This window comes from Theropithecus gelada, chromosome 3 (assembly GCF_003255815.1).
Source record: "Theropithecus gelada isolate Dixy chromosome 3, Tgel_1.0, whole genome shotgun sequence".
Classification (NCBI taxonomy): domain Eukaryota; kingdom Metazoa; phylum Chordata; class Mammalia; order Primates; family Cercopithecidae; genus Theropithecus; species Theropithecus gelada.
Window position 1 is genome coordinate 69,194,880 of NC_037670.1, and position 16,854 is coordinate 69,211,733.

Genomic DNA, 16,854 nt, shown 5'->3' on the forward strand with positions numbered 1-16,854 from the left:
ATCAAAGGTGAATACCCCTAACTTTTGGTTATAGATTGTTCCTTTCGTTGAAATGTTATATGCTAGGGCAAAAGATTGACTTCTGATGTGCAATGGTAGCCTTTAGAAACACTTCTATTCTACATCCATATTTAAGTATGTCATCATGTAGTATTACATTAGAATTTTTCTAATGTTTTTTGGGCCTCAAGCCTTTGAGCTATAAGTAGCAAAACTTTGAAATTTATGTGAATACTTTCACATTATAACTTATGATTTTTCCCATGGTACTGAGTATTTGTATTGTCTTACCCTGTTTTTTTTTTTTAATTACCATACAGCAAAATAAACTTTTTATATTATAAATTTTAACCCATGTACTGATTTGTATAACCACCACCATAGTCAGGATGCAGAATAGTTGCCTCACCTCAAAAACTCCCTAGTGCTATCTCTGCATGGTTAAACCTTCCCCTCATCCAAGTTACCAAAACCAACAAGTAAATACCATTTTGTGTTTTTATTGTGGGAAGCAGTTACGTTGCGTCCTTGCTTTTCCTCTTTATTAGGGATTTAATTTAAGCATGATGGGCTAGAAAGGATAAAGTCAACATAGGCTCTTCATTTTTTTTCAGAAATTCATAAACTTTTTCATGCATTTAGTGTTTAGGAATAAAAACATTTGGCTAGCAATGTCTTCCAACAGGTGGCAGTGTTGTGCTATATAATAGGACTTACTAATAAAGATTGTGGCTTTTTGTCAGCTGGACAATAATTACTGTACATTTTTATGTCAGAAAATCAAGATGGTTAATTAAGAACTGACATTTAACTATTGAAACTATTTTTTAAAGTCTATTTCAAAATTCATCTTATCCTTATAATGTTACTAGTAAAGCAGTCTATGGATAAAAGTATTCCTTAATACATTTGTATTTGTTTTCAGAGTTTGCAGAATTATAAATTAACTCTTTCCTTAAGGTTAACCTTTGTGGCAGGAATAACTCCAGTGTTGTGGATGAATCTGTGAGTCATAGAGTCTTATCAGTGCGACTTCAGATGTTTTATGTTTCAGCCTTCTCTATCACATGTAGGAATCCCTTTATAACATCTCTGGTAGTTGGTGGCGTTGATCAGTAAATGGAGCAGACATGGAAGAAAGATACAGATTCTAATTGCCAGCTTCCTGATTGTGAAGCCTTAATGGAGATGTTCAGTGAGAAATGATGAAGTAGAAGCTTGTGAGACATTTGTACTTAGGTGACTCAGGTTTTCAAAGCTAACCCATCCAAAAAATGGATTCTTTTTTTCTTTATACTTCCAGCAACTTAACGTCTGGCAGTATATACTTCCCTAGGGACTGGGGCTGCCATTCATCCAGATGCTCCTGAGTAATATTCAGGGTCACTTTAAGACCCCTCAGTGTTCTCTAAATTCTACCTCCTAAATATTTTCAAATATGGCCACTTCATCTCTACCTCTCTCATTGAAAAGAACAATGATTTTTCACCTAGATATACTGCTTCCTAATTGATTTGCCAGGATATATTATTACCCCCATTTTTCACACAACAGCCATTTTTAAAAAATGTAAAATCTGATCTTGTCACTCCCCATGTTTTTATTCCTAAACAAGTTTGTGAGAAAGTTTGTAAGTTTCTGGAAAAAAAAAAGAAAGAAAAAGAAAAGGGACTGTGTTGATTTTATCCTTTCTAGTCCATCGTACTTAGATAAAACCCTTAATAAAGAGGAAAGGCAGGGATGCAACGTTACTGCTTCCCACAATCAAAACACAAAAATATATTGAGCATTGAAACTCTTTTTTTCCTTTTTTTTTTTTTTTTTTTGACAGAGTTTCGCTTTGTTGCCCCGGCTGGAGTGCAGTGGTGCGATCTTGGCTCACTGCAATCTTGCCTCCTGGTTTCAAGCAATTCTCCTGCCTCAGCCTCCTGAGTAGCTGGGATTACAGGTGCCCGCCACCATGCCTGGCTAATTTTTATATTTTTAGTAGAGATGAGGTTTCACCATGTTGGCCAGGCTGGTCTTGAACTCCTGACCTCAAGTGACCTGCCCACCTTGGCCTCCCAAAGTGCTGGGATTACAGGTGCGAGCCACCACGCCCGGCCTTTTACTTTTTATTGTACTTAGAATAAACCCCAAATATTTAACTTGACCCACAACATTCCTCCCTCCTCCCTGTTCTGTGATCTGGCCTCTCTTCTTTCATAGCCTCATTTCATGCTAGTTTCCCCTTGTTTACTGTGCTCCAGCTTCTCTGGTGTTCTCTTTGCTCCTTGATTGGAGGAGGTGGGGAGAATAGATGCAAAGAAACCTGTTTGTAAGCAAACATACATTTCAGGTAATGAAAAAAATGCTTAATAGTATATTGAAATTTGTGGGTCAGGGGACATTTTCATAGTATTCAGGAAGCCATCCATCCCTTTGTCACTTTTCAACTCCTCAGATTGAATCTAGGGATAAATGCACATCTGAGTACAGATGCTGTGTGTGGGGAAAGTTATGTTCTAATAGAAAAGGAAATTTAGAACTCGACAGTGATTACCTGTAATACTGTTAGCTGTGGATAATCCTTTATATTTGGTAGCTCTCGCTTAGTTTGACTTTATTTTTGTAATTTCATTCTTCTAGCATTTCATTATTTATTAACTTTGTTTTTTCTGTGTGACAGCCTTGCCTCACCAGCCAGTTGGACTATACAGCCATATGGGGCTTAGATGCTATTAGTGGCATCCCTAATAAGTGATAATTGTGCAGTCTGTGCTTGAGTTTCTTGTTTCGCAAAGCAGTTCGTTCCTGCTGGAGATAGTTTTATTTATTAAGAAGCTCTTCTTGGCCAGGTGCGGTGTCTCACGCCTGTAATCCCAGCACTTTGGGAGGCTGAGCTGGGCAGATCACTTGAGGTTAGGAGTTCGAGACCAGCCTGGCCAGCATGGTGAAACTTCATCTCTACTGAAAATACAAAAATTAGCTGGGTGTGGTGGCGCATGTAATCCCAGCTACTTGCGAGGCTGAGGCAGGAGAATTGCTTGAACCTGGGAGGTGGAGCTTGCAGTGAGCTGAGATCGCGCCACTGCACTCCAGCCTGGGCGAAGAGTAAGACTCCATCTCAAAAAAAAAAAAAAAAAAAAAGTAGATTCCTGGTAGATTGAATCTGTACTTCTAATCTTGCTCCCTGTTGAAACTCCATTAAAACTGCAGTAAAAACCCAATGGACATGGAAAACAGACAACATCAACACAGTGTAGATTTCTGAAAAGCCTAAGAATGAGTTGAAATTAACTGACACCCAAGACTTATGAATCCTGAGTTGCCAGAGGGAAAAACTATGAACCAACCAGATTTATCCTCTAAATCCTCATAAAGCTCAAGAAGTAACAAAGCCAGGTGTCTCTGAAAATTGGGGTGCAAAAGACAAGAAATAAGAAAGATTGTATAAATGTTGCTAAGAAACAACTCTCCCAATGCATGCTATTCACCTTGGGACAATTCTGGAGGTTCAGAGCAGATGATCTCTGGATAAAGTTGTGTTTCCATATGGGAAGTCACTCCCAGAATTTCTCAGGAAATTTGTATGTTATTTTATTTTATTTTATTTATTTATTTATTTTTTTGAGACGGAGTCTTGCTCTGTCGCCCGGGCTGGAGTGCAGTGGCCGGATCTCAGCTCACTGCAAGCTCCGCCTCCCGGGTTTACGCCATTCTCCTGTCTCAGCCTCCCAAGTAGCTGGGACTACAGGCGCCCGCCACTTCGCCCGGCTAGTTTTTTTGTATTTTTTGTAGAGATGGGGTTTCACCGGGTTAGCCAGGATGGTCTCGATATCCTGACCTCGTGATCCGCCCGTCTCGGCCTCCCAAAGTGCTGGGATTACAGGCTTGAGCCACCGCGCCTGGCCTTGTATGTTATTTTAAATCCCAAACCCTGAGGAAAGTTACTGGTAATTCCAAGTTGGGAAAACAGAATAATTTTCATGAGAATTAAAGATCAGTAGTCAATACTATTAGATATGATTGGTTCTTAGAGCTCCACTGATGTCAAGTGGAAAGCAAGAGCAGGACATGCCGACACCGACTAAAGCCTTAAGGTGTACATCTCTGGGAGCTGAGACAAGAGCATCTAGGAGATAAGCTTGTGATCTAAACAACCAGTCTCATAGCTGTTACCATCTTATAAATAAATGTGTTTTTATACTCATCTGCTGCTAACAGTTATTCTTACAAATAAATAATAATACATTTGTATCCATAGTCCACTTCATATAAAGCCTATTAGTGGTGTTTCAAGAAATAAAAAATCTGAAAGCAAAATAAGTCCTAAAGTTGGCAATACAATATATTATTCTGTATGGTAGTATATTGGTCTGTTTTCACACTGCTGATAAAGACATACCTGGGACTGGGCACTTTACAAAAGAAAGAGGTTTAACTGGACTTACTGTTTCGTGTGGCTGTGGAAGCCTCATAGTCATGGTGGAAGGCAAGGAGGAGCAAGTCCTGTCTTATATGGATGGTGGCAGGCAAAGAGAGAATGAGAAAGATGCAAAGTGGAAACCCTTGATAAAACCATCAGATCTTGTGAGACTTGTTCACTACCACAAGAAAAGTGTGGGGGAAACCGCCCCATGATTCAGTTATCTCCCACTGGGTCCCTCCCACAACGCGTGAGAATCATAGGAGTACAATTCAAGATGAGATTTGAGTAGGGACACAGAGCCAAACCATATTTTTCCTCCCCTGGCCCCTGCAAAATCTCATATCCTCACATTTCAAAACCAATCATGCCTTCCCAACAGTCCTCCAAAATCTTAACTCATTTCAGCATTAACCCGGAAGTCCACTGTCCAAAGTTTTGTCTGAGACAAGGCAAGTCCCTTCTGCCTATAAGCCTGTAAAAATCAAACGCAACCTAATTACTTTCTAGATATAATGGGGTTACAGGTATTGGGTAAATACAGTTCCTAATGGGAGAAATTGGCCAAAACAAAGGGGTTTCAGGGCCTATGCAAGTCTGAAATCCAGCGGGGCAGTCAAATTTTAAAGCTCCAAAATGATCTCCTTTGACTCCAGGTCTCACATCTGGGTCATGCTGATGGAGCTGCCTATGGTCTTGGGCAGCTCTACCCCTGTGGCTTTGCAGGGCACAGCCTCCCTCCAGGCTGCTTTCACAGGCTGGGGTTGAGTGTCTGTGACTTTTCCAGGTGCATGGTGCAAGCTGTCAGTGGATCTGCCATTCTGGGGCCTGGAGGATGGTGGCCCTCTTCTCACAGCTTCACTAGGCAGTGTCCCAGTAGGGGCTCGGTGTGGGGGGGTCCAACCCCACATTTCCCTTCTGACTGCTCTAGCAGAGGTTCTCCATGAGGGCCCTGCCCCTGCAGCAAACTTTTGCCTGGGCATCCAGGCATTTCCATACATCTTCTGAAATCTAGGCGGAGGTTACCATACCTCAGTTCTTAGCTTCTGTGTGCCTGTAGACTCACCACCATGTGGAAGCTGCCAAGGTTGGGGCTTCCATTCTCTGAAGCCACAGCCCAAGCTCTACATTGGCCCCTTTCAGCCACAGCTGGAGTGGTGGGGACACAGGTCACCAAGTTCCTAGGCTGCATACAGCATGGGGACCTTGGGCCTGGACCACAAAACCATTTTTTCCTCCTGGGCCTCTGGTCCTGTGATGGGAGGGGCTGCCATGAAAGTCTCTGACATGGCCTGGATACATTTTCCCCGTGGTCTTGGTGATTAACATTGGGCTCCTTGCTACTGTTGCAAATTTCTGCAACCGGCTTGAATTTCTCCTCATAAAATGGGCTTTTCTTTCCTATCACATTGTCAGGCTGCAAATTTTCTGAACTTTTATGCCCTGTTTCCCTTTTAAAATGGAATGCTTTTAACAGCACCCAAGTTACCTTTTGAATGCTTTGCTGCTTAGAAATTCTTCAGCCAGATACCCTAAAAATCATTTCTCTCAAGTTCCAAGTTCCACAGATCTCTAGGATGGGGCAAAATGCTGCCAGTCTCTTGCTAAAACATAACAAGAGTCACCTTTGCTCCAGTTCTCAACAAGTTCCTCATCTCCATCTGAGACCTGCAGCTTGGAACCTTGCTGTTCATATCACTATTAGCATTTTTGTCAAATCTGTTCAACAAGTCTCTAGGAAGTTCCAAACCTTCCCACATTTTCCTGTCTTCTTTTGAGCCCTCCAAACTGTTCCAACCTCTGCTTGTTACCCACTTCCAAAGTCACTTCCACATTTTTGGGTATCTTTTCAACACCCCACCCCTGGTACCAATTTACTTTATTAGTCCATTTTCATGTGTTGATAAAGATATACCCGAGACTGGGCAATTTACAGAAGAAAGAGGTTTAATTGGACTTACAGTTCCATGTGGCTGGGGAAGCCTCACAATCATGGTGGAAGGCAAGGAGGAGCAAGTCCCATCTTACACGAATGGCAGCAGGCAAAGAGAGAATGAGGAGGATGCAAAAGTGGAAACCCCTGATAAAACCATCAGATCTCATGAGACTATTCGCTACCATGGGAACAGTATGGGGAAAACTGCCCCCATGATTCAATTATCTCCCACTGGGTCCCTCCCACAACACGTGGGAATTATGGGAGTACAATTCAGGATGAGATTTGGGTGGGGACACAGAGCCAAATCGTATCAGGTAGTAGTATTCTTGCTATGTTGTGTATTTAAATGCTACCCAATAATGTTTGTTGGTGTTTTTGAGTTTAAATATTCACTATAGACTGTCATCCTTTGTAAATACTTTAGGAGAGGAATTGCAAGAGAAATAGATATGAGTGTTTTTGTGGGATACTTCAACATGAAATGAGAACTTGATCTAAAATTAGTGAAAGCAATATTCAAAGGCAAAACAGAAATGAGAGGAGGCAGACAAAATAGTTAATCATTAAGAAGGTAAACAAGCTTATATGAAGCAACATACTCTTTATTTATTTATTTATTTTTTGAGATGGAGTCTTGCTCTGTCGCCCAGGCTGGAGTGCAGTGGCATGATCTCCGCTCACTGCAAGCTCCGCCTCCCAGGTTCACGCCATTCTCCTGCCTCAGCCTCCGGAGTAGCTGGGACTACAGGCACCTGCCACCACACCCGGCTAATTTTTTGTATTTTTAGTAGAGATGGGGTTTCACCAAGCAACATACTCTTAACATTCAATTTAAAGATGCGTTTTGATGCACTCAGATTAATTTGATCAATGTCAATGTTAAATAGATGAATTTTTTCCTGTATCAGGCATATTATGAAAGAAAGATCAAGACTATTGGAAAAGGCAAATAATACTTGGTGTGTTTCAAGCTTTCATATTAAGAATAACTTCTAAATATAGTATTATCTTTCAGTTTTTAGAATGATTTTTATTTGGCATTTATTTTTGTATTAAAGGTTTCTTTTTTTTTTTTTTTTTGAGACAAGAGGCTTGCTCTGTTGCCCAGGCTGGAGTGCAGTGGTGCAATCTTGGCTCACTACAACTGCTACCTCCCAGGTTCAAGTGATTCTTGTGCCTCAGCCACCTGAGTAGCTGGGATTATAGGTGTGCACCACCATGTCCAGCTAAATTTTTTGTAGTTTTAGTAGAGACGTGATTTCACAATGTTGGCCAGGCTGGTCTCGAACTCCTGGCTTCAAGTGATCCATCCGCATTGGTCTCCCAAAGTGCTGTGAGCCACTGCGCCCAGCCTATTGTTTCTTTTTAAATTTCTTGTGGTATCCCGTGTCTGTGTCAGATACAAATCATTTTTATACATTTTCTCAATATATAATTTTTTGTTTGTTTGTTTGAGATGGAGTTTTGCTCTTGTAGCCCAGGTTGGAGTGCAATGGCACTGTCTTAGCTCACTGCAACCTCCACTTCCTGGGTTCAAGCGATTCTTCTGCCTCAGCCTCCCAAGTAGCTGGGATTACAGGCTTGCACCACCATGCCTGGCTAATTTTTGTATTTTTTGGTAGAGATGGGGTTTCACCATGTTGGCCAGGCTAGCCTCGAACTTCTGACCTTAGGCAGTCCACCCTTCTCGGCCTCCCAAAGTGCTGGGATTACAGGCGTGAGCCACCATGCCCGGCTTCAATATATAATCTTTATAGGGTATTGGTTCATACTAGTAATAAGCCATAGGTTTGTTATTATATCTTTATTTTTTAAGCAGAAAATCTTTCAAAGTTTTAGTATAACTCTATTACAGAAAGATGATTCACTATTTATTTTTATTTTTTATTTTTTTAGAGGCATGGTTTTGCTCTATCACCCAGGCTAGAGTGCAGTGAGTGGCGTGATCCTACCTCGTTGCAACCTAGAAGTCCCGGACTCAAGTGATCCTCCCTCCTGAGTAGCTGGGACTATTGGTGCATACCACCATGCCTGGCTAATTTTTTTTCCTGCCATGTGTGTTTTAATATATATATTTTTAAACAGAGTACAGTGGTGTGATCTCGGCTCACTGCAACCTTTGTCTCTCTGGTTCAAGGAATTCTCCTGCCTCAGCCTCCTGAGTAGCTGGGATTATAGGTGTGTATAGGTATAGCCACCATGCCTGGCTAATTTTTGTATTTTTAGTAGAGACAGGCTTTCACCATGTTGGTCAGGCTAGGCTCGAACTCCTGACCTCAAATGGTCTGCCCACCTTGGCCTCCCAAAGTGCTGAAATTATAGGCCAGAACCAGTGCACCCAGCCCCAGACTCCCAGTCTTAATCATAAGCAAGTACCCGAGGATTACCAGTTATTTGAGGAAAGCATCCAACATCGAAGGTGGATGGTGAGAATTAAGCAAAACAGAAAAGCAACTTGGAAGAAATACAGACTTTGCAGGGAAAAAAAACAATTACCAACAACCTCTACCCCAATTACGGAAATATTCAGAGAGATGAGATGAAGATTAAGAAAAACAGGATGCTGTATAAAAGACTAGCCGTAAAACTTACCAGCGACTTGGGCAGGGAGAAGGGAAGGTAGGTAGGGAGAGGTCGTTCAAATGAGTACAAAGTTACAATTAGGAGGAATAAGTTCTGGTATTCTATTCCACAGAAGGGTGATTATGGTTAATAGTAAGGTATTGTAGCAAAATAGCTAGAAGAGAGGCTTTTGAGCATTCTTACCAGAAGGAAATGATAAGTGCGTGAGATGATGGACATGCTAAATACTCTGATTTGATCATTATGTAATATGTATATGTATTGAGGCTGGGCATGGTGGCTCATGGCTGTAACCCCAGCACTTTGGGAGGCCAAGGTGGGCAGATTACTTGAGGTCAGGAGTTCGAGACTAGCCTGGGCAACTTGGCAAAACCTCGTTTCTACTAAAAATACAAAAATTAGCCAGGTATGGTGGTACATCCTGTAATCCTAGCTACTTGGGAGGTTGAGGCAGGAGAATTGATTGAGCCAGGAGGCAAAGTTTGCAGTGAGCTGAGATCATGCCACTGCACTCCAGCTTGGGTGACAGAACGAGACTCTGTCTCAAATAACAAAAGAAAACAAAACAAAAAAACCATATATATGTATTTACACCTCAAATTTTACCCCTCAAATATATGTAATGACAATGTGTCAATTAAAAAAAAAAGTCCGGCTAGAAAATGAAAAAAGTTTAAAACATGATAGTGGAAATGAAAATCTTTGGAAGGTTATAAGATAATGTTCAGGAAATCCCCTAGAAAGTAGGCAAAAAGACAGAGGACACTTAGCTGACTATTCCTGAGGTTCAGTATTTATGCAGTTGAGTTGCAGATAAAATAGGAGGAAATGAAAAGATGAAAATAATTCAAGAAAATGGCCAACAGTGGAAGATTGAAGTTTGCAGATTGGATGTGCCTGCCGTGTGTTCAGCCTAATAAATATACCCATGCTGGGGGCCATCATTAGGAAATTTCAGGACACTGTGTGGTAAAGAGATGATTCTGGAGTGAAAAAAACCCAGATCACATATACAGGATCAGGAATCAGAATGGCTTTGGATTTCTCTGTAGCAACCTGGAAGTGTGAAAGCAGTGGAGCAATGCCATCTTCAAAATTCTGGAGGAAACTGAATGCGGTGGCTCACACCTGTAATCCCAGCACTTTGCGGGGCCGAGGCGGGTGGGTTACTTGAGGTCAGGAGTTCAAGACCAGCCTGGCCAACATGGTGAAAGCCCGTCTGTACCAAAAATACAAAAATTAGCTGGGCGTGGTGGCAGGTGCCTGTAATCCCAGGTACTCGGGAGACTGCGGCAGGAGAATCACTTAAACCTGAGAGGCGGAGGTTGCAGTGAGCCGAGATCATGCCATTGCACTCCAGCCTGGGAGACAGAGTGAGATGCCGTCCCAAAAAAAAAAAAAAAAGCTGCTTTTTCCCTAGAGGGATAGAAGAAAAACAAGAAAGGAAAAGCAAAGCAAGGGAATGATTAAATCAGGATAATAGCTACCTTGGTGGAGGGAAGGGGTTGGATTCAGGGTGTCTTTAATGTCTTGGTAAAAATCTTTGTTTTAATAGGGGTAGTGGACACTTGGGAGTTTATTGTATTTCTCTTCATATTCACATATATATTTTATATATTCTTAAATGTGCAGTCATGTGCCGCTAGTAACATTTCAGTCAACAGTGAACTGCATATTTGACCCTGGTCCCATAAGATGATAGTACTGTATTTGTACTGCACCTTTCTGTGTTTAGCTACACAAATGCTTACCGTTGTATTATAATTGCCTACAGTATTCAGTACAGTGACATGCTGTACATGTTTATAGCCTAGGAGCAGTAGGCCATACCATACAGTTTAGGTGTGTTGTAGGCTGTACCATCTAGGTTTGTGTAAGTGCACGCTGTGATGTTTGCACAATGATGAAATTGCCTAACTATACATTTCTTAGAATGTATCCTGATTGTTAGGTGACACATGACTATTTGATACACGTGAAAATACAAACTTTTTAAAAAGCAGATTCCCACCTTTTGACTCAGTGGATCAGAGACTTTCTTTCTTTCTTTCTTTTTTTTTTTTTTTCTGAGATGGAGTCTTGCTCTGTTGCCCAGGCTGGAGTACAGTGGCATGATCTCAGCTCACTGCAACCTCCACCTCCCGGGTTCAAGCAATTCTCCTGCCTCAGCCTCTTGAGTAGCTGGGATTACAGGTGCGTACCACCATGCCTGGCTAATTTTTACTAGAGACGTGGTTTCACCATGTTGGCCAGGCTGGTCTTGAACTCCTGATCTCGTGATCTGCCCGCCTCAGTCTCCCAAAGTGATGATATTACAGGCGTGAGCCACCACACCTGGCCAGAAATTTTCTATATAATGGTCAGGAATCTGCATTATAAGTCTTACTCTTTGGTAAGAATATTACTGTAGTTGATCTGTTGTTCTTACTGTGTTACCTAGTATTACTGATGTGGTATGATAAGCACATAATAAAGTGGGTACATTATTTCCCTACATTGAGTTACCATTCTCTCTTATATATGTATATATGGAAATTGTTGGTCTCTGATTAGTTACACCGAGGTGTATCCTAGTGATCCCTTATTTTTTCATGAGCCTTTAATACCCTCATTTTAATTTCTCTCGGAATATGTTAAGAACCAAACCACAGGATTTCTGCTGTCACTGCACTGAAATTGTAAAAAATGTGGGATGGGATATTACATGTGCTCTAACATGTATTAAGGATCCAACATCTTTTTACAAAAATGAAAAAAAAAACCATAAACAAATACAGTATCGTTCTTAAAGACTGCTGGTTGGAGCAGTTATGTCAAAAGGCTCCCATGTGATTTACTGCATTTAATCACAATGAAACCCTGGCAGCTGCTTATTGTTTTAGTGTCCCTTATATATTCCCTGGTGGAAAATTTAGTTTTTCAGCTCAGTTATGAAGCAGATATCACAGATATCAGCACTGTGATGTTTTGGAAAGGGCTTAGCACCTGAGGTTTCAGTTAAGATCTGATATCCAGTAATTTATTTTTCACTTTGGACAAGTTTACCTAACCTTTCTGAATCCTTTTGTTTGTTTGTAATTTGGGTCACCAATAATACCTGCTGGAGTTGGGAGAATAAAATGAGATAGTTTATGTCAAGCACCTGCTACACTGCCTAGTTGTTAAAGAAATATTATTTTCCTTCTGTAAACATCCTTTGCTCAAGCTAGACATCTGGGAATCATCCATAAGTCTTTTCTATTATTTGTTTACCAAAGAGCTACCCATTTCATCTTCTTAGTAGCTGTAGAAAGAGAATGAGACATGACCCACATTTTATAACATTGGACTTTAGGCAGTAACTATTAATAAATCAACTCTTTAGGACATATATTAAAATTACCCATCATATATATATATATACACACACACATATATATATATATATATATATATTTTTTTTTTTTTTTTTTTTTTTGAGACAGAGTCTTGCTCTTTTGCCCAAGCTGGAATGCAGTGGTGTGATCTCAGTTCATTGCAGCCTCCTCCCAGGTACAAGCGATTCTCCTGCCTCAGCCTCCCAAGTGGCTGGGATTACAGGCGTGTGCCACCACACCTGGCTGATTTTTGTATTTTTAGTAGAGGCAGGGTTTTGCCATGTTGGCCAGGCTGGTCTCAAACTCCTGACCTCAAGTGATCTGCCTGCGTCAGCCTCCCAAAGTGCTGGGATTACAGGTGTGCGCCACTGCGTCTGGCAACTCATAATAATTTGAGTTGGTGTTGGAATATTGCTTCATTGTAATTTTTACTTTCATATATTTTTATTTTTAGGCTTAACATTTTCATGTGTGAGTTTAGCCCTGCAGGATGTTATAGTGAAAAAGTGTGCACTTTGCACAGAGACACTCCTAGGTTCAAATCTAAGTTTTGCAGTCTTAGGACCTCAGGCAAGTTAGATACCCCTTCTAGGCTGGCTGTTTGATATTTTTTAAGTATGTTAATAAGATGTAGTTACGGGCTATCACATCATTAAAAGATAAATTTATATGAAAGTGCAGAAGGCCAAGAAGAGCCAAGATACTCTTCAAGAGTAAAGTGGAACAATTTGTTTTATCGGATATGGAATTAAAAAAAATAAAACTAGATTAACAAAGACAGTGTTATATTGGTGCAGGGATACACAACATTCTTGGTTAGTATAGTAGATCAGTGGAACAGAGTAAGGAATACAGAAATAGACATGTGCATATGTAGATAATTTATTGTAAAGATAACATGCAGAACAGTGACAATATATTTCAGTAAATAGTGCTGGAGCATTTTATATATCTGCATGTTCATGTGTACACACATACACACACACACACACATATATAATAAAACAAAGTGAATCAAGACCTGTATCTCATACTACACCGCAAATGAATTCTCAGTGGATTGTGGATCTACCTGTGAAAGGCAAAACAGTAAAGATTATAGGAGATAGGCTGGGTGCGGTGGCTCACACCTGTAATCCCAGCACTTTCGGAGGCCGAGGTGGGTGGATCACGAGGTCGGGAGATCGAGACCATCCTGGCTAACACGGTGAAACCCTGTCTCTACTAAAAAAATACAAAAAATTAGCCAGGCATGGTGGCGGGAGCCTGTAGTCTCAGCTACTTGGGAGACTGAGGTGGAGAATGGCATGAACCCAGGAGGCAGAGCTTGCAGTGAGCGGAAATCATGCCACTGCACTCCAGACTTGGAGAGACAGTTGGACCCTGTCTCAAAAAACAAAAATTATAGGAGATAATATAGGAAAATATCTATGTGACCTTACAGTATGAAGAGTTTTCTTAAATGGACACAAAAAAGAACCATAAAAAAATGATATATTGGAATTTATTAAAACCAAGAATTTCTGCTTATCAAAAATCATGTTTAAGAGAGTGAAAGGCAAGCCAAAGAGTAGGAAAAGATGGTTGCAACTCGGTGACAAAGGGATTATGTATGTATAGGATATGGGAAAGACTACAAATCAGTAGAATAATGGGTAAGAGAAAAAGACAAGCCAATAGAATAATGGGTAAGAGACTTGAATAGGCACTTCACCAAAAAGAATATCCAAGTGGCCAGTAAAAATAAGAAAAGGTGCCAAAGACCACAAATCATTAGAGAAATGCAAATTAAAATAATAATGGCATACAACTGTTACACACTTGCCAGAATACTAAAATTAGAAGGATTAATAATACAGAGGGATATGGAGCAATGGAGCAAGGAATTTTTTTTTTTTTTTTTAAAGGAAAGGTCTTGCTTTGTTACCCAGGCTGGAGTGCAGTGGAACGATCTCGGCTCACTGCAGTCTTGACCTCCCAGGCTCAAGCAATCCTTTCACTTCAGCCTCCTGAGTAGTTGGGACTACAGGCATGTGTCACCTCACCCAGCTAACTTTTTTTGTAGAGATGAGGTCTCACTATGTTGCCCAGATTCATCTTGAACTCAAGTGATCCCTCCACCTCAGCCTCCCAAAGTGTTAGGACTTTTTTTTTTTGAGATGGAGTGTCGCTCTGTCGCCCAGGCTGAAGTACAGTGGCGTGATCTCGGTTCATTGCAACCTCCATCTCCCAGGTTCAAACAATTCTCCTGCCTCAGCCTCCTGAGTAGCTGGGATTACAGGCGCGTGCCACCATGCCTGGCTAATTTTTGTATTTTTAGTGGAGACGGGGTTTCACCATGTTGGTCAGGCTGGAAGTGTTAGGATTATAGGCATGAGCCACCATGCCCAAGGAAATTTTTTTATACTGTTGGATATAACCACTTTGATAACCTGGCAGTGTAGAAGCAGAATATGTGCATGCCCTGTGACTGTAATTTTTACTTCCAGAATTTCCCTCCTTAAGGGAGTGCCCACAGAAATGGTGGGCATGTGTGCAACAAAGTAGTGTGTATAAGAATGTTTATAGCACCGCATTTTTACTAGCTCCAAATTGTTGTGTGGGGAGATTTCCATCAACAGTATAGTAGGTAAGTAAATTATGATACATTTCAAACTTGGACTACTATACTGTAATGAAAACGAACAAACTCAATTTACACAATATGGATGAACCTTAAAAACATGATGTTGAACAAAACCCACATACAAGAATCTATACTACTGTATGTGATTCCACTTAAATAGATTTTAAAATGAGTACAAAACTAGAATGTTAGAAGTCAAGATGGTAGTTACCTTTGGAGAGGAGGGAGGGGTTAATGATTGGAAAGAAATGGGAAGGAACCGATGGGCTTCTGGCAATGCTCAATTTCTAGGACTCTGGTGGTTACATGGGTGCTTGCTTTGTTTTAATTTATGGGGCTGAACATTTATGTTTTCTGCATTTTTCTTTGTGTGATAGACTTTTTTTAAAAAAAGAACCACTCAGTTTTTAATACCCAGCAAATATTCAATATGAGATCTTCCTCCTCCTCCATCTAATTTGTAAGTATTTGCATATGCCTTTTGCCCATTAATCTGTTTCAGTCTTGATGTTGTATTTATTAATTTGACTGAACTCTTTAAAAATTACTAGGGACAGTTTTAGCCAGCACCCATAAAGAGGCTTTGCCCTTGAAAATTCACTCAGACTGGACGTGATCTTGGCTCACTGCAACCTCAGCCTCCTGGGTTCAAGAAATTCTCTTGCCTCAGCCTACCGAGTAGCTAGCTGGGATTATAGATGTCTGTCACCATGCCCAGCTAATTTTTGTATTTTTAGAAAAGATGGGCATCTCCATGTTGGTCAGGCTGGTCTCAAACTCCTGATCTCAAGGGATCCACCCACCTCAGCCTCCCAGAGTGCTGGGATTACAGGTGTGAGCCACCATGCCTGGCTTTTTCTTTTTCTTCTTCTTCTTCTTCTTTTTTTTTTTTTTTTGAGACAAGGTCTTGCTCTGTTGCCCAAGCTGGAGTGGAGTGGTTCCATCGCAGCTCACTGCAGCCTCAACGTCCTGGACTCAAGCAATCATCCCATCTCAGCCTCTCAAGTATCTGGGACCTCAGGTGTGCACCACCATGCCCAGCTAAGTTTTGTATTTTTTGTAGAGACAGGCTTTCACTATGTTGTCCAGGCTGATTTTAAACTCCTGGGCTCAAGTGACCTGCTGACCTTGCTCTCCTAAAGTTCTGTGACTATAGGTGTGAGCCACTGCACCTGGCTGGATTTTTTTTTTCTTTCTTTCTTTTTTTTTTTTTTTTAAAGATATGTTCTCGTTTTGTTACCCAGGCTGGAGTGCAGTGCCATGGTCTCGGCTCACTGCAACCTCCGCCTCCTGGGCTCAAGTGATTCTCCCACCTCAGCCTTCTGAGTAGCTGGGACCACAGGTGTGCACCACCATGTGTGGTTGTGGTTAATTTTTGTATTTTTTTTTTGTAGAGATGAGATTTCGCCATGTTTCTTAGGCTGGGCTCAAGTGATCTGCCTGCCTCAGTCTCCCAAAGTACTGGGATTGCAGGCGTGAGCCACTGTGCCTGGCTTGGATTCTAATATTAATACATACTTTTTAAGCTTTTGAATCAAAATAAACATTTGTGTAAAAGAGATTTTTTTCCAGCAGTGTAGGAGATGAAAACTTCACTTTTATTCAAGTTATGAAAATTGCTTTCATACTTTATTCTTTAATAATAATTTTGGACAAATAGCAAGATGGCTAACTAGAGGCAGCTAGGAAGAGCCTCTTCCACTGAGAGAGACCAGACCATCAAGTAGGCCAGCACACTCTGAACAGATCTTTGGAAAGAAGGCATTGAGAGTGGACAGAGGGAGGATGCAGATGCCAGGCCGAAAGGGGAGGAAGCTGGAAACCCGACACAGGGTTGCCAAGCACCACGGTTTGTCCCTGGCCCTGAGTGGCTCCTAGGGAAGGGGTGAGTGAAATAGATGTGGAGTGGCCCACTCTTGCCACAGACCTCTGGGAGCCTAGC

The 16,854-nt window shown here is 41.2% G+C and overlaps 1 protein-coding gene across 7 annotated transcripts in view; it reads left to right on the forward strand.

Annotated features, from left to right (window-relative positions):
- Positions 1 to 16,854, forward strand: part of LOC112620440 (cytochrome c oxidase assembly factor 1 homolog) — a 124,300-nt gene that overhangs the window by 8,096 nt on the left and 99,350 nt on the right. The gene's annotated exons all lie outside the window — the stretch shown is intronic.